The 19,651-nt window shown below is 37.2% G+C and overlaps 1 protein-coding gene across 2 annotated transcripts in view; it reads left to right on the forward strand.

The window, feature by feature from the left end:
- Positions 1–19,651, forward strand: part of magi3b (membrane associated guanylate kinase, WW and PDZ domain containing 3b) — a 121,126-nt gene that overhangs the window by 31,412 nt on the left and 70,063 nt on the right. The window lies entirely within an intron of this gene.

Below are 19,651 nucleotides of genomic sequence, written 5' to 3' on the forward strand. Positions count from 1 at the left end.
GAGAATCTGGCAGATGCCCTTATCCAGAGCAACAGAGCAAATAAAACTTAGTCATATTTATAAAAATCAACATCTTAACCACTAAACTTTCCTTGGTGCATATAAAACATATCTGAAAACATAAATGTTTAAACTGAGTAAATGTAACATTTTAAATAAAAAATAAGGTCATTTTGAATTTGATGTCTGAAATGCTTTCCCTGAAAGGGGATGGAAACAGTGTTGCTGTAAACCCTTTCACCATTTGTGGCCTTTCCAGATGTGCAAGCTGCCTGTTCTATAGGCACTAATGTGCTCTCAAACCATCAGAGATGTAGACTTTTGAACTGACCTCTGATAACATGCCAGATGGTCCCACTCATCTTTATTCCATAGGACACAGTGTCCATGGTTTCCATTAAAATTTTTGATTCGTCTGATCACAGAACAGTTTTAAACGTCAGTTCATTTAAAATGAGTTTTGGTTCAGATAAGATGGTGGTGTTTCCATATCATGTTCACATATGGCTTTTTTTTGCATGATAAAGCTTTAACCTGCATTTATGGATGACACAGTGAAGTGTGTTCACAAACAATGATTTCTGGAGGTGTTTTAGAGCCCATTCAGTGATTTCCAGAACAGAATGTTGCATGTTTTTAATGCAATGCCACCTAAGATATGTTGCAGGCATCAAATTCAAAATTACATTGTTTTCCTAAAAATGGTAAGATTCCAATAGTATGTTTAAACATTTGCTATGTTTTCTCTTTTCTATTGTGTTTTTTTAATTTTTTAATTTATTTACATTTTACAAAGGGTCCCAACTTTTTGGGGGTTGTCACCTGCCAGTGGTTTTTATTTTATGGTTGATTGTTGTAGCTACAAATAATAACTTCATCAAATATTAATGTCATTTATCTTCCCACTTATTATAATAAAATGAAAATATTTGTCTTGAAATCAAGATCGCATATTCGCTTAATCGTGGTGAATGACTCACCTGGTATGGCCAGTGAAGTTCATTTTACACATAAAGACCCTGGAAAAACACCCAAAATGACCATCTATGTTCCTGCATAGGGCCTTAATGCCAATATTAGCAGTCCAATTATCACCTGCACTTTACATTAGCGTAGCAGTTCACATTAGCCCAGTGCACTCAGGCGACTGGTGTGTAATTGGGGGAGCGTGGGCAGCTGTTTGTTCCTTCACAGGTAGAACTGCAGCTATTGCCAGATAGTAATAGAAGGAGGCTGACGTTTGAACAGGAATAGCTGCATGGTTGGGGTGTCGGATGGATTAACCGAAAGCGATGTCAAGCTAGGAGCAAAGTAATCAAGCTGCCACATCCTCTCTCGCCATGGATGTCACACAGTGTGTGTACAGCTCGTTCGACTGCGTGATTTTGCACTGAAGCTTGTTTTAGTCACTGATTGGGATCAAGGCAAATTTCAAGCTGTGTCAGGTTGTGACCCTGTGACTTATTTGTCTGTAATGTTGCAAATGTATCATGAATAAATTATCTTAACACTTCCATGAAGGTGTAGAGCTCCAGATGTGCATGTGCTTAATGCATTTTGTTTTTTTAAATAAATGCAAACCTGTTCTATCCACAAGAGAACACACACACACACACACACACACACACACACACACACACACACACACACACACACACACACACACACACACACACAAGAAACAATGAAAAAAATTCATTTTGAAGCATTATCTCTAGACTGTCTATCATTTCCTCTATCTCCATAACCTCACATCTGCCCCATTCTCTCATCAGCAAGCCTGTGGGTTTTCTGCACAAATACACAAAAGATAAACAAATGTCCATTTTAATCAGAGTTTCCGCCAGACTCTAGCAGATGTGTGTTTGAGTGTCTGTGTGCTTGTGTAAATTGATGTCAGTGTTTAAAGGGTTGATGTAGATAGTAACACCATGTGTTCACCACCATGTGAATAAAAATCTCTCCAACCCATTCCGCCTTTCTTTCTGTGTTCCCTCCCTTCACTTCTGTTTTTCCTTTTTTTTTGTAACTCTTTCTCTTCTGAACATTTTTGAAATATGTGATTGTGTCTGGAATGCTCCAACACCTTATCTATGGGAATAAGTCTGATAAAGAAATATATTATTAAGCTCTGGTTTTTAGATTGCATTGTTGGTTCAACTTGCCCCCTATCAAATACACAAATGTCTTTGGAGCTCCATCTCTCTCTGTTTCCAGATGTGGATTGTGGTGTGTGTCTTTCTCCATGGCTGTCTGTCTCTATCTGTGTGACTGTTTCAATATAAATACACAAACTCACATTGTTACAACATAAAGAATCAGTTTATTTACCTACTGTTGGTCATCAAGGAAATGTTTATATCCATCTTGTTTAGGATTTTGTGGTTCAAATGACAGTTTATGGAGTCTTGGAAGAATAATACTGTATAATCTGATGTTCCTGAGCTGAATTGTGATGGTGTGACAATTCTGTAATATGATTTTAATGTCAGCAATTTTGTTTTGAGTTGTTGGGAAATTTGTGTGCATGTTTTGTGTTAGCTTGGACATACTGTGTCAATTATCCTTATGTTCCAACTTAAGGCACAAAAGAAATCTGCTACACATTTAGTGGAAGGAGAAACTGCCAATCAGGTGAGATAAGTGGATTTTAGCTTTTTCTGGCTTAGAGTAAAGCATTTAGTTGTTCTCTAATTTGTGGGGAATCTATTAAATGGAAAATGATAATTTTTGTTTGTTGAACAGTTTTGTATGGTTGTGAGCAGGTTGAGCCAAAGAGCTCACGATAGCTGACATGGTGAGTTTCTCTTTTTAAAACTTGATTTATCGAACCCTCTGCTCTTTAGAATCTATGTTTTTCTATTCATGTGGATTTCTATCTCACTATTTCATTTGGCAGGCTGGAGAACAAAATACAGAGATTAGCTAACACAATAACAGAGAACCATGGAAAAAATACCTTTGAAAATTATCGAGCATTATAGTTTTGTTGTCTACACTATATTTTAGCCAGACTAAGATATAGTGTTAGCAGGTTAGCTTTATCTAACAGACTTGGGGATGCACAGAGCATCGAGAAATATTTCTGCATTCAGCATGCTCTTCAGTGACTGCAGCTCACTGTAAAATTACAGCAGGGCAACTTTTCCCATTTTTACCAGAGTTTATAATTTAGCTGGCTAGTTAAGGCCAGGTGAATAATTCATTCGGAAGAATATGTATCTTTTATGATAGCAAAGAATGAACACTGAGCTACATTTGCACACTGCTCCTGGATTAAGCAGTGAGTGATATCCAGTTCTTTTTATTTTGTGTACGGTATCTGTGTGTCACATTCATGTGTTCAAGTTATTTGATTCTTATTACACTTACATTTACATTTGCGGCATATAGCAGACGCTCTTATCCAGAGCGAAGTACAAAAGTGCTTCTATACACTTCTATTGTACCAATTAAGCCCCGAGTACACAGTCTACCTTTCAAGCTGCATTCTACCAAACTAAGCAGAATGTTACAGAATAAACCATTTTACAAAATGTTTTTCCATGAGTGCATTTTCCAAAATCTCATAATTCTGTAGTTTTGAAAAAGCTTTCCGTGCATGACAGACAGAAAATGATAAAGAAAAGTAAGACCAATGGAACACAAAATTCCATAATTGTCTAGCATCAACAAAGGTGGTGGGCATTTACTGGGTAAAGGGCAAACCCTTCTTCTTTATTCACTTTAGAAATATAAATGCATTAAGTGGCATGCCACACACAGTTCGACTCAAGCTAAATTGAAAGAAATAGCAAATAACACCATAAAAACACCATAATTTTCCACCTACATTTGTTGTATGCTATTAATGTTGTCATAGAATGCAGTTTTCCTTTTAAATCATTCCTATGCCTTTCTAGCCCAGTTCTTTGTGCACCACATGTGTCCATGATTAAATGATGGAGAACGCTTTGACTAGTGCCCTAAATGGAGAGTGCTTGCAAGTCTGCAAGTAGCCATAATTACCTTTGGGTTACAGCACATTATATTGATGAATACTGCATTTTGCACAATTGCCCTGCACTGCATCCAGTGTCTCTATAGAGTGTTTGACAATGACTTAGAGCCAAATCCTAATAAAAATTGTATTTCAGAAATGCTAATGAATACCCCATTACTCATAAAGGTCTAGATGTACCTTTTCTCCTGGGCAGAAAAATGGCCCAAACTCAAAATGGCAAAATATGAAGCTTTTAATGATCTTAACAACAAATCATGGGTCAGCAAAAATTAAACAAATGCACCCCAGTGAGCTCCTGTGCCACCATTTCCTGGGTTACTTTTGCATTTAATGTTTAGGGAAAAGCTAGAAAAGTAAAAATCAACTATATATTCTTCATGTTCGAATTATTTGAGGTAAAATTCATTCATTCATGTGTAAAGCCTTTTCAGCTGTTGCTACTGGTGAGCTGCATCTCTGTGGAAAGTCAGATAATGCTTTGAAATACAGGAGAATATTAGTGCCAGCTTCCCACACTAAAAAAGTAGTTTTTTTTTTTTTTTTTTAAGAGAAACGATCAGATGTTATTTTTCATCAACTGCCCACACTGCAAAGATCACTGCAAAGTCCATCAGGCTGATGTTTTTTAGTCCAAATGTTAACCCTTAAAAAAATATTTCAGCTCACATTAGGCACACACAAATCGGGAAACAATTAAATACTCATCAACTGTTTAATTAATAAGGATAAGCATGTTTAATAAGGAAGAGATAAATGTCTTAATAAGTCATGAAGACTAATATCATAATAAATTAATCTGTGTAAATTGGTGTTTAGGGCATTTATATGTCCGTTTGATTTACTCTAATAAAAAGACATTGAGCAGAGTAATCTACTTCATATGAAAGTGTGCAATTAAATTGTTTTCTTTTTGTCATGTGGTCGACCTCAGCTCCTGTACCATTTCAGCAATTAACAGTGTCACACAAGTGCTATTTAGTGGGTGGATTTTCTTCAATAAACATAAATGCACATTAATCAAGGTTGCCAGAAACTAAACAAAAATTTGTAATGGGATGCAGTGTTAAATGATGTAGATTTTTTGAATAATTCTTTCACAGAGGTAATGAAGTAGCCGAGCGTTAACAGATATTTTGCTATGGATAAGTAAATTTATGAGGGAGGAAAAAACTTCTTTGGCAGTCCAAACATAGCATAATATAAACTCCCAAAAAAATTTTTTCTACCTATTTATAGGGTGGAGTCCACAAATTAGACAATCATTTGCACTGGTTTTTTCTTTTAATTCTGCCCTGTTATACATTTTTATCATGCTTTTTTCTTTAGTAGTTACTTTTGTGTGTATTCATTGTAGAGATTGCACTCATGATAATAAATTCCAGTTGCTATGCGCCTTTTAAAAAAAAGTTTAAAAAATGACCTAGATCAAGTGACTTTTTTCCCAATCTTACCCCAATTGCATGTGAATAAGGGGAAAAGAACATTTTGCATGTTTCTGAATGTAACACAGCATTTAGGCTCATACATCATTTTACTACAGTTTTTTTCTTTTGCTCAGAGCACATCTTAATTACAAACAACTTAATGCATCCAGCTTTAAATCTGGTTATAATAGTAACCCTCTTTCCATGTGTCCTTTGCTGCTTCGAAACAATGTAATATTTTGAGTAGTGACTTCCAAGTCCAGCTCTACTAACAGCCTGCTCTGCTGCCATATAGACCATACCCTCATTATCTTTTTATTTGTTTGTCCTGCCACCATTACACTTTTAGACATAAGCTCATCTAAAACAATACACTAATAGTTCTTATAGCTCACGGTGTATTTATCTTATCTTTGTACTTCCAGAAATTCTATCAGGGTACTTTTCTTAGAACATATTTGGACATAATGACAAATCGAAAGTAAAGTGTGCATCTTTCCAAATATACATCAGTATGCTTGTTAACTTGTAGACTGGTTAAAGAAATGTGGCAGTATCTTTCATCTTGCCTCGTTTTTCCTTTCCATTTGATCTAAGATTTCTTTCACAATTTACATGCGAACTTGTATGGCAGACCTCAAATATAGATTTTTGTAAGTGTTGATACATTAGAGTTTTCTGCTTATTTAGCATTTTTGAAAGGAGCCTCCAGCACTTTGTAACAGTCAGAGGTAAAGATTCTTTGTACCAAGTCAACCTGTATTTTTTGCCACATTAACTTCCAGACAAAAAGAATGAAGAGTGACTAGCAAGAAAGCTATTTTCTTATAGCTGCTATAAGACGTGATTAAATGTATATTATTTTGCAGATATTCCTCAATATTAAACAACAAAAAAAAGTAAAATTTGTTAATCATTGCTAGTTTTGGGAAATTGATGTAGAATAAGGGGAAGACTACACTGATTCCTTGACTACACTATAACATTGATGCCTGTCATTCATGTTGCAATTTTCCAACAATTATGTTCAATTAATACATGAACGAAATGCTATAACTTTCAATGGTTTATAGTTTTATATATTGTTGTGGAATGCCAAAGAGAACTACATGTGCTGTTATAAGTAGGAAAGACACACCTTAGTTACATTCTCAAAATTGATTGTTTAATTGCACTGATGTATTAAATATGAAAGATTTTTTTTGTTTGTGTATGGTACCTTCATTTTCCATGTGACCACATCACACCAGCCTGATGTTGATTATTTTCCAAAATGATATGACAATCGGAGTAATTTAACCCTTAATCTTGATAAATCCATTGTAAAGCCCATCTCTATGAGGCTTATTGCATTTATAAAATAAAAAGTAATACAATCCAGACTTCAATCTTCAATAATCTATTTCAAGAAATAGTTTTTTTGTTAACACTATTGGGCAAAGATTAGGGCATTCGATGGACAGAACTAAATCTTTAGTGTAACATTTTCTTTTGTTTTTTAATGGTAATACAAAACCCAATTATTGCAGTGCTGTCACAAATTTCAAGCTATATCCTATATGAGTATATATTACGGATTATTATAATGACTTCAATGAGCGGAAGAATCAGATTTTCTAACAAAAACTCTACATTTTCTACAAAGACCTTCAAAAAGAAAGAAGATTGTGAAATCAGTGTGTGCTCTAATGTGTGGTGAAATCTCATTACGACAAGAAGGTCTATGTCTTTGGCAGCTTAGGACCCCTGCATATCCTCTGCTGGTGGCTGCTCTTCCTCCTGGTAGTGGTGATGATATGTGCTTAGCTTGGCTTATTGATGGAATGTGTAATGTAGGAATGAGATCCCAGCTGAGCTTGACATAAACTGGAGTAGAACCCAGCTTGGTCTCACCATGATGAGGTTACACCGTAGGGGTCATACAGTCACGATTACCTCGTTATTCATGCTGCACCTCTTTCACCCTATACCCAGATCCACTTGCCTCTTTCTCTCACCCTCCCTCTCTATCACTCTGTAGGAAAATCAATCATTACACAGCTCCTAGAACGTCATCAGCAGTGAAATAATGACTTCTTGTTGGCTGGAAGAACACCAGTTGTTGGTTCGCTGCTGTGATAATATAGGGGTTAGTTACCTTGAATTACATTTCTAAAGAGGTTGAAGGGTTTGGTGGTGAGAAATATAGAAGGACAGGAAATGAGGAAAGGTTTGCCTATTCCTTTTTATAATGCTTCTTGGAAGTGTGTGAGTGTGTGCTGTCTGCTCAGCTGTGAGAGTCAGGCAGTCTCATGAGTGTTAGCAGTGTTGGTCTTCCTGTAAACAAACACCAAACATGGGGTCAGAAGGAAAATATGGTTGCTTTTAGGCCTCATCTGATGTGGCATTGCGTATGCCCTCCAAAGCCTTTTTATGGCTTACTGTTGCCATCATAAAGCTCCCTGCTCTAGGAGTAATATAGTTCTCTTTTTGAAGTCTAGTATTTCGCTAGTGCCTGAGTGATCTCCTGCCTTTCGTAACAAGTCAGATAGATTTGCTGTGGTGTAGAAATGCTATTATTTGGTTTAATGTCTTTTACATATTTTCAGTGGGTAACTGGACTGCATAGCTAACTTTCATCTTTCCTTCTCTGCCCTCTGGATTCACCTCGAAACAAACAGGATTGGAGTATTTTTTCATGTCCTTGACCAAACAAAGAGGCTTTAATAACGTCTACTACATAAACAAACAACAAATGAATCTTTTATCAAACTGTCATATGGTTGTGTAGGTTCACTTTTTTCCCTGTAATCACTAAAGAAACCCAGAAATGGTCTTAGTCTAGCAAGCAAACAACAGAGTAATTGGTCTCATCTCCTAAGGGGGTTGATTTTCCAGAAGCTCGTTCATAATCACATTACTTTTTGTCGAGTTGCAATAAAGAGACAGAGAACCTGCCTAGCAGTCCCTGTTTGTTTTAAATATCCCAAGCTTCCAAAGACAATAGAAGTCATTTTAGAGGGAGTTATTGTTTGTTCAGACAGTTGTGCCATTGTTGTCCATACTTTTGTATGTTGGCTGCCTCCAAGCAAAGCCTATTGACTATTTTCTTTTTTTTCTACAATGTCTTTAAAGAGCACTTACGCTGGGATTTAATCTTTGCAAGTCAGTGTTAGTGTGGAACATGTGGCTGGGAAAACTGAATTGTTTAGGGCTGTTGGCTTCTAAGAATTTGTTCATAGTTTTCAGGATAAGTAGAAAAAAACACTTATTGGAGTGGTCAGGTTATTTTTGTAGGTCACAAACTTCAGAATGTGCTGCTGTAGGCCATTTTCCTATTGCACTATTTTTTTACTGCAGTGCAAGCCATTAGTTTTTTATCTCTAAATTGAAAGCAGTGCTGCCTTTATTTTGAGGGAGTTTATTGATTTTTGATGTAGCAAAAAAAATCAATTGAATGACTCTTTACGAAGGTTGTTTTCTGTTCTGTAGTTCTGTAACATATATTAGCATATTTTGTAAAAAACAACAAACAACAAAAAAACATTATTCTTCCTTTCTCTTTACACTCTTTTCACATGTGCACAAATGCAGAAGCAAAGTGATACTAACTGTCGAATGCAATATGGGTTTCCATTCGCCGCCATTTCGATACCTCAATCCAATTTAAGTGAAATATCACACTGCAAAAACTATTTACTTGCAGCTCCTGCTCACCCAGAGTACAATGGGGACTTAAAGACATGCCAGAATCACTTTAACTTATACACGGGTATGGCACCGTAATCAGATCTGCGGGCTAACACACTTTGACACCTCACCAAAATGCAATAACACACTCACTCAGTACAATCATTTGCTGATGGACACCTTTTCTCACGTCCTTCCTGTCCTATTTCAGCTGTCCTTCATCCAGCGTTGCTTATCTCCCCCAATAAGCACATGTCGCTGCAAATATGAGCATGGTTGACTGCGTGTAATCATATACCAATCACTGTTCTTGGATGCATTAGCTCGTGTTAAGCGTCTTCAACTTAGCATGCACAGCATTTTTTCACTTGCTCCAGTGCACTGATCTTGAAGCCATCTGCTGGGGTTATGCATGTTTGTTGTTGCTTACTTGTCAAATATGGGCTGCAGATGAAATAAAAAAAGGAGTTTAAGTCAAGAATATTCTGATTGTTCTCAGGAGAACTGATAAATGACCATGAAGTAAAGTTAAGATGGACCTAAATTGGAAAAAAAGTTTTAACGATCTAAATTTGTACTGTCTTTGTTTCTGGGTCGAGAGAAACACAGAAAATTCTGATAATAATTAGAATTCTAAAATTTGGTTTGAAGATAAAATTTTCCCATCTTTATATATACACCTTTTGATTCATGTTCATAAATACTATATATATATATATATATATATATATATATATATATATATATATATATATATATATATACAGTATATAGTAGTATTTATGAACATGAATCAAAGCTTTAAAATACAGTCTATAGGTCAAAGTGGGAAATTGTGGTGTGGTGTAAGTGTTGGACTTTAAAGGGTCATGAGTTTAAATCCCAGTACCACCAATCTATCAATGATGGGCTCTCAACAGCTTAGTTGTGTAAAATGAGATAAATGTAATTCAGTCTGGATATGGGCATCTGACAAATGCCAAAAAATTTTGTCTTTCTGTAATGATTACAATTTTATTATGTATAAATTCCTATATATTAAAAAGCAGTTAAGAATGAATGTTGTGCTTGGCACCATTAATTAATACATAAACACATGATTATGGAAGTTATTGATTGATTGTTATGAGCTTCAGTGATGCAGATTGGTTCAAACTATTGCCATTAGCCGATCAATAACTGTAAGAGCTATAGGTTAAGGGTATGGATTACCCACCCCCTAATTAACATATAATTGCTTTTTGATAATTGTCATAGCACAAAGTCTTAAATAAGATATAAAGCATGATCACTGCAATACTTTGGGGAAGCACTTTTAAATATTGACTGTCTTTCACCTTCACCCACCAGTAAGCACATGTGTGGGCAAAGAATACTAATGTTTTATCTGAATATACAGATGAAAAGGAGAACCTGTTAATTTATAACATGTGTGGGCACATTTCCTAGCGTCTGGTTTTACTAATTAGTGTAAATGCATTTATTTCTTGTTTATTTATCTATCACTAAAAAGAGGGCATAATTGTGGGCTTTAAATTATTGTTCCATTGTATAATATGTTCACTTCACATGTAAATATAATTATTTGAACCGTATGGCTTATTTTTCATTGGGCTTCTACAGCTAAGGGACATTACAATACAATTGAGAATAAAGAATAGAGAATATGTATTTTACACATGTTTAGTGGTAATATATCATGTGTTAATTAGCCCACATGCTGGGCCAGTAAACATACTACACTATAAAAATGAGAGTATACCTGGTGCGTCTTTATGATTTATGGAGGTTTCGGCACAGTGACAGAACCCTATGTGGAATCTTCAGCACTGCTTTTAAAGAGGTCAGTGACTGAGAAAGCTGCAGACTGTTTAAGGTCCTTTGAGGAATGATTTTGGTTGGTGCTTACTGAAGCTGCCTCCAAACTGTGAGTTTCCTTAAAAGGTTTTAGCTTATTTTGTTGTTGGAAGTTTAGCTCTAATATTGTTGCAGGTGGTTTACACTGATATAAATAAACAAAAGCATCGAGCAACCAAAGATGAGCTTCAGTGATGCTTGCCTGTAGCAGTTTATTGTATAAGTGTAGCACTCATTTCTACATGCTCCATACAAAGAGCAACCTCCTAAATGACGTTATTTGAAACAGTGGCCTGTGCTGAATGGTGCAGGAGTGGCATGTCTGGGTTTTTCTCGTGGAAAAGCAAGAACAAGGTGACAACATTGCTACTTCCACTTTGGTCACCCTTCTTATTGTGCTACAGAGGGTCTACGGTTGAAACTGGGCTTTACATTTACATTTACATTTGCGGCATTTAGCAGACACCCTTATTCAGAGCGATGTACAAAAGTGCTTTGAGTCTCTAGTAATGAATAAATCTACACTGGTGCGCAAGATTTAAACTTAATATAAATATAACCCCAGAATTCTACAAGCTTGGAAGTGCTAATTTAAGTGTTTCAGGAAGAGGTAGGTCTTCAGTCGTCGCTTGAAAATAGTCAGGGACTCCGCTGTACGGACATCTAGGGGAAGTTCATTCCACCACCTCGGTGCCAGAACAGAGAAGAGCCTTCAAGTGTACTTACCTCTCATTCTGAGAGAAGGTGGTACCAGATGAGCAGTGCTGGAGGAACTCAGACAGCGTGGTGCAGTGCGAGATGTGTTGAGGTCACTGAGGTAAGATGGCGCTGGTCCATTTTTGGCCTTGTAGGCAAGCATCAGTGTTTTGAATCTGATACGTGCAGCTACTAGAAGGCAGTGAAGGGAGCGCAGCAGTGGGGTGGTGTGGGAGAACTTGGGCTGATTGAACACAAGCCGTGCAGCTGCGTTTTGGATCATTTGCAGTGGACGGATAGCGTTCAGGGGAAGACCTGCCAGCAGAGTGTTGCAGTAGTTGAGTCTTGAAATCACAAGAGACTGAACAAGCACCTGGGCAGCCTGTGTGGACAGAAATGGTCGAATCCTTCGAATGTTGTAGAGAAGAAATCTACAAGAACGAGATACATTAGCAACATGTGGAAAGAAGGACAGTTCATTGTCCATAGTTACGCCAAGGTTACGAGCAGTGGCTGAAGGGGAGAGCAGAGATTAATGAAGTGTTATTTGGAGATCTTGACCTGGAGATGAATCGCCTGGGATGACCAGCAGTTCTGTTTTGATGGGGTTGAGTTTTAGTTGGTAAACACTCATCCATGAAGATATGTCTGTCAAGCATGCCGAGATCCGAGCGGAAGCTGTGGTATCTAATGGAGGGAAAGAAAAGATTAGTTGAGTGTCATCTGCATAGCAGTGATAAGAAAACCCATGTGAGGATATGACTATACCAATGGAGTGGGTATAGAGGGAGAAAAGGAGGGGACCAAGTACCGAGCCTTGTGGGACACCAGTGGTGAGTCTACACAGGGCAGATGTGAATCCCCTCCATGTTACCTGGTATAAACGACCTTCCAGGTAGAAAGCAAACCATTCCCATGCTGTTGCGCGGATACCAACGTAGAGTAGAAGCAGTGCAGCACAGAGTGGAGTACGCACTTGCTTTTTAAATTCGTGTACAAATTCACCTGATGAGTCACTACTAGTTTAAATCGTGTCTTTTTTTATGTTTTGTGAGTACATGAGCTGTACAGAGTGGCATTACATGGTTTTATTTGTGCACAGTGTCTTTAAGATAAGATAAGATAAGATAAGATAAGATAAGATAAGATAAGATAAACCTTTATTCGTCCCACCATGGGGAAATTTCTTTGTTACAGCAGTATGAAGAAAAATAAAAAATAAAAAATAAATGCAAATATATAAAAGAATAGACAAATAAGACATACTATAATATTACAAGTATATACACAACACAATATATAAATACAGATAAGGGAAAGTACGTATTGCAAGTTGTATTGCAAACAGGTGGTATTGCACGTATTGCAGGTAATATTGCACGTATTGCAGGTAATATTGCACACAGTAGTATTATTAAATAGTAAAACAGTAAAAACAGTAACTATTACACCATTGAACAGTAATAGCAGTGAGTATTTTGGTTAATGGTTCACTGGGAGCAGCTTTTATTGTACAGTCTAATAGCAGCAGGGAGAAAAGACCTTCTGTATCGCTCCTTCAGACACTTAGGATGTAACAGTCTGTCACTGAAGGAGCTGCTCAACGAGGTAACAGTTTCATACAGGGGGTGGGAGGCATTCTGCAGTAAGGATGATAGTTTTGCTACATCCTCCTTTCTCCCACCTCCTGTACAGTGTCCAGGGGTATCCCCAGGACTGAGCTGGCCTTCCTGATCAGCTTGTCTAGTCTCTTCCTGTCTGCATTAGAGATGCTGCTGCCCCAGCAGACCACTCCATAGAATATGGCTGAGGCCACAACAGAGTCAAAAAAGGGTCTTCAGTAGCTCTCCCTGCACTCCAAAAGACCTTTACAATTGCAATTCAGATTTGTTTAGTTTTATGATTGGTTAAAAAAAATTAAGCTGATTCAACATTTACGTATGCTTAATTTTTACAAGCTAGATATACAGTGAGGAAAATAAGTATTTGAACACCCTGCTATTTTGCAAGTTCTCCCACTTAGAAATCATGGAGGGGTCTGAAATTGTCATCGTAGGTGAATGTCCACTGTGAGAGACATAATAAAAAAAAAAAAATCCAGAAATCACAATGTATGATTTTTAAACTATTTATTTGTATGATACAGCTGCAAATAAGTATTTGAACACCTGAGAAAGTCAATGTTAATATTTTGTACAGTAGCCTTTGTTTGCAATTACAGAGGTCAAACGTTTCCTGTAGTTTTTTACCAGGTTTGCACACACTGCAGGAGGGATTTTGGCCCACTCCTCCACACAGATCTTCTCCAGATCAGTCAGCTTTCTGGCCTGTCGCTGAGAAACACAGAGTTTAAACTCCCTCCAAAGATTCTCTATTGGGTTTAGGTCTGGAGACTGGCTAGGCCACACCAGAACCTTGATATGCTTCTTACAGAGCCACTCCTTGGTTATCCTGGCTGTGTGCTTCGGGTCATTGTCATGTTGGAAGACCCAGCCTCGACCCATCTTCAATGCTCTAACTGAGGGAAGGAGGTTGTTCCCCAAAATCTCACCCCGGTCATCCTCTCCTTAATACAGTGCAGTCGCCCTGTCCCTTGTGCAGAAAAACACCCCCAAAGCATGATGCTACCACCCCCATGCTTCACAGTACGAATGGTGTTCTTGGGATGGTACTCATCATTCTTCTTCCTCCAAACACGTTTAGTGGAATTATGACCCAAAAGTTCTATTTTGGTCTCATCTGGCTTTCTCCCATGACTCCTCTGGATCATCCAAATGGTCATTGGCAAACTTAAGACGTGCCTGGACATGTGCTTGTTTAAGCAGGGGAACCTTCTGTGCCATGCATGATTTCAAACCATGACGTCTTAGTGTATTACCAACAGTAACCTTGAAAACGGCGGTCCCAGCTCTTTTCAGGTCATTGACCAGCTCCTCCCATGTAGTTCTGGGCCTCCTTATTGAGATCTTTGAGACCCCACGAGGTGAGATCTTGCATGGAGCCCCAGTCCAAGGGAGATTGACAGTCATGTTTAGCTTCTTCCATTTTCTAATGATTGCTCCAACAGTGGACCTTTTTTCACCAAGCTGCTTGGCAGTTTTCCCGTAGCCCTTTCCAGCCTTGTGGAGGTGTACAATTTTGTCTCTAGTGTCTTTGGACAGCTCTTTGGTCTTGGCCATGTTAGTAGTTGGATTCTTACTGATTGTATGGGGTGGACAGGTGTCTTTATGCAGCTAACGACCTCAAACAGGTGCATCTAATTTAGGATAATAAATGTAGTGGAGGTGGACATTTTAAAGGCAGACTAACGGGTCTTTGAGGGTCAAAATTCTAGCTGATAGACAGGTGTTCAAATACTTATTTGCAGCTGTATCATACAAATAAATAGTTAAAAAATCATATATTGTGATTTCTGGATTTTTTTTTTAGATTATGTCTCTCACAGTGGACATGCACCTACGATGACAATTTCAGACCCCTCCATGATTTCTAAGTGGGAGAACTTGCAAAATAGCATGGTGTTCAAATACTTATTTTCCTCACTGTATAAATATAATGATTATAAGTCTGCACGATTTATTAGGCTTTAATAAGTTTTTCTATTATGATATACAAGTAATATTTTAGGTAGCAACTGGACTGAATATGATTCAGTATAGCAGAGCATGCAAAACAAAAAGGTCTGCTCATTGCTAATCATTTGTTATTGCACATTTTCCAAAGACATCTGCATCGCATTGCCTAAATATGTATCTCCTTTGGCTTAATTATGGATAGAAATGGATTTATAGATAAACCAATTTCAAGAGGTTCATTTATGAAACACAACTTTATAAATCACATCATAAGTCTCTCACACAGTGAGCTGCTGATACAGTACATTCACGATATGCCTGCAAATGTATGTCTTGCTGTGAAAGTCGTATATCATGGATTGTTTAAAAAAGACGTTAATAAGGGAGAAAAATTAGAGGCGGCTGTTTTTTTTCTTAAAAGCTATAGTGTGTGTATCCTTTTTTTTTTGTATGCTGTAAGTGCTAGTCAGTCTTTTATAATAAGCTAAAAATACAATCATTTTGTAATTTTGTTTTAATTATTAACTACAAAATAAAACAACCGGTATATTTCTTAATTCATTAATTAATATAAAAATACATGAAGAACTCCAGGGTAATTTCGAATTTGGTCAACAAATCAGGTTTCCCTTAAAGCCACTGCACCTGCTTGATTCTTGTGAGATGTTTTTGCACCTGTGTCAAATTTTTCATGAATGCTACTATTTAAGTCACACCTTGCATCTTAGTCATTGTCTAGGCCTTTATTGCCTTTCATGGCCATTTTGTCTGTCACGGCCAACAATTCAGGTTATGCTTCTGTTGTTTCCTTGTTATTTTGTGTGTTTTTTGTTTTGTTTTGTTTTTTTCTTTGTGTTTTAAGTTAACGTTTGTATAATAACCAAAGAAAGCCTGCACTTTCATCCACATTTGCTTCTATTTAATAGCATAAAAACATTTTACAGCTGATTCATTATAAGCAATAAAATTCCAAATATTGTAATGTAAACACTGTTGTGGTCAGAGTGAAGGTGGATTCAGAGCTCATCCCAGGAACACTTGGCAATAAATGGAAATTCTGAACAGGATTCAGAGGTTATCTGAAGGGACCATACACTCACACACATTCACATCTGGGGCAGTTTATATTTGCTTGTCCAAAACCCACACAGGGACAAGGGAAGAATATACACTTGAGACCTTGGACTTGTGAAGTAGCAATGCTTTGCTATGTTATTTGACAAAACATTAACAAGCTAGTAGCTATCTAATCCGATTTTTTAAGATAAAAGTCGATTAAATAAGTAGCTATTTAGTACAGTATCTGCTTGAGTTTAAAGTGGTGTTCTCGTTATTTTTAAAATAAAGATTCCAACAAAAAGTGTTGGAATCTTTTAAAGTAAAAAAGCTTGCAGACCTCAAGTATATGCAAATAATTAGCATAAACTAAATTATACAGAAGATGTAAACATTGAAATTGGCATAACTTCTGGATATTCAAAAATATTTAAAAAACATTTGGTGCTTAATCTTAAAAAAATAGTAAAATATATATTTTTCTCAGACTTATGAGAACTTGCTACTATGTCGCCATCTTGTAAAAATCGGACAAACTGCGAATAATTAATAGACCACAACCGTTTTGAGGCAGAAAGCCTGCCGTTTTCAGAGACATAAATGATCAGCTCTTTTATAACAACACATCATCTTGCTGTGTGTGGTGTTGTATATCTGCTTGTAAGCCATATACCACACTCACTCAACTTTGGTCATTGGTTGTTAAAAATGCTGGGTGGTTTTTATTGATGTGTCACAGCTGCTTTGGTTCAGCTTGTGATATACTATTGTATGTGTCTAAACATTTCAGTACAAGATAACTTCAGAGCTGCAAAGATTTACCCATAAAGGACTTAATTATTAGATTTTATTTTACTTCTGTATTTTTATCCAGTATTTCTTTTCCAGTGGCTTGGCTCGTGCAGGGCTGGTCTGGTGTCTGAACTTGTTGTCATTGTTTTCTCACAGGTTGATGTTGAATGTCGTGTTTTTTTGACATGCTGTTATGGATAAAAGAGACAAAGACATAGAAAATGTCGCCCCAGCAAGCACAAGCCGAATTCCTTACAATATGTGCCTTCCTTTTCCTTACTGTCCTTTGGGAATTTAGTTGGCAGAACAGGGACCTGCTCTGGTGTTCTTTGACCTTGACCAATTTTCCGAGCTCTCATTTGTCACCCTCTCTTTCCTTTGTCCTCCTCATTTCTTTTTGCGCCCTTCTATCGCTTTGGATTATTGTTTCAGCCCTATTACCTGGTTATTGTACGGTAATGGGGAATGAAATCTTTAGAGTTTCAATGGGTTTTGCATAATGTGGAGGCAGAAGGCAGAGACTACTTGATGAAACCCACTGTCACAATGAAATGAAATGATGTTGGAAGCCACTCCTGAATACCAAAGTGAGGAAGGCCAGAGAGAGAGAGAGAGAGAGAGAGAGACAGAGAGAGAGTGTGTGTGTGTGTGTGTGTGTGTGTGTGTGTGTGTGTGCGTGTGCATGTGCATGTGCATGTTTTTGTCATGACTGTTGCGTTTTTTTATGCAATATAAAAGGGATAAATTAGCTAGAGGATGAAACTCAGGATGCACCAGGATGTCCTGGCTCTAATATATTGCAAATAATATCTTCATAACCATTTATATAAACTCTTTGGTCTTCAGCAGTCCAGCTTTTCCAGTGTTTAATTATTCCAGCTCTTGCTTAGCTGCTCACATCAAATGCATCCTATTAACAGTATAATTAGAATAAACAATAAGCATTGTAGCATTGTATGCTACAAATGTGAATATTATAATATCAGAAAATGATACCTTCACACGCCTTTAACTGTGCTTCATTATTCTCATATTCTCTAACGGAAAGCATGTTGTTACATCTTCCATGCCTTTTAAACGAATGTCTTGATCTTGATTTTACTCTCGACCATGATCCAACACAAATAAAAAAAAAACAATTATAACCCCAATCACGTAATGTCCTTCCTTTAATCACAAGCACCAAAACGTACATGCTCGCCATAAATACACCAAACTTTGTCAAGTTCTGCTGCTAACATTTGACTAGTGATGGTACTAAGCTTTTTTGTTTGTGTGCACACCTTTCTAGTATTGACCTTGTCTGTCTTTAACACTGTGTTTTGTCTAGTCTAGTTATATCTATCTGCTGATCCACTAATACTGCTTGGGTATAGCCGCTGAGTTTGGTTTGCCCTTTTGGATTTGTTTGCTTCGCTCAATGAACCCTGCACTTGTATCCAAACTCCCTCTGTTCCTGCCTAAAAGAGCGAGTCTGACTGGTACATTACACCACATCTAGTAGATGACTAACCTCACAACAGTTCAGCACCACAAATCACAGCATTTACAGGAAATGCTGGCACATTTTAGATATTTATTAAGGCTTGAATGCATAAACGCAATGACTACTATCCGAGACATAATTCCGCTCTCTGAAAGACAAGATTGGCTTCTTTATTTGTTCTCATAAACAGAAAGGGACAGTTCAAGCATCTCTAACTGCTCTGTGTTTTGCATGATGGCTCAGCAGTTTGGAAATGAATGTTTTGACTGACCTTATGTTTCTGTGAGGAAGCCTTGTGTTAGCATTCATTTAGCCTGACTCAAAATGACGATATCATTTGGAATCACTAACAGACTCCATCTGTGATAGGGACAGCTGGAAGAAATGTGAGAGCAGACCTAAGCTCTTCTGTCTTTTAAAGATAAAAAATAATCAATATAAGTTTCAATTTTAGCCTACCACATGAGATTACCTGCTCTTAACAAATGTGTTGAGGCGGATTATTTGGGACAATAAGGTACCAAGCGTTCATTGCAGCCCAGACTGTAGAGACATGCAATTAGTAACAGCCATGTCCAGATTACACATTTGACCCCTACATTTGATTCACTATTTTTTCAGCCTGCTTTACTGACATATCTGTACCACATCAGCAGCACTGCTAGTGAAAGCACAAGTAAAGCACAGCTAGAATAAGCAAGAAGTGGATTATTTATACTACGATATTTGTCCACGAAATACCTTTAGAAAAAGAAAAAAAGTAGACAGATTAAGCACGCATTTTTTAGTCAAACTAAAAGTTACACAAATGGAACAGTTTTATATTTCTGGTGTTGACAAAAGGCTAAAAGCTTTTTCTGTTTACCGAATTGACATTCAGAGGAAATACAGCAAAAGGCATTACAGACTTCAAAATGAGAATGTGTGTGTGTGTGTGTGTGTGTGTGTGTGTGTGTGTGTGTGTGTGTGTGTGTGTGTGTGTGGTAGTTTGTCTCACATCATTCTTATCAAGCCATCGATAGACCTTGGGATATGATGTGTTGCCCAAACCTAATAATTTCATTGTCAAGCTATTGATAGATATTAGATTTTA

Source organism: Silurus aristotelis (assembly GCF_946808225.1).
Source record: "Silurus aristotelis genome assembly, chromosome: 2".
NCBI lineage: Eukaryota > Metazoa > Chordata > Actinopteri > Siluriformes > Siluridae > Silurus > Silurus aristotelis.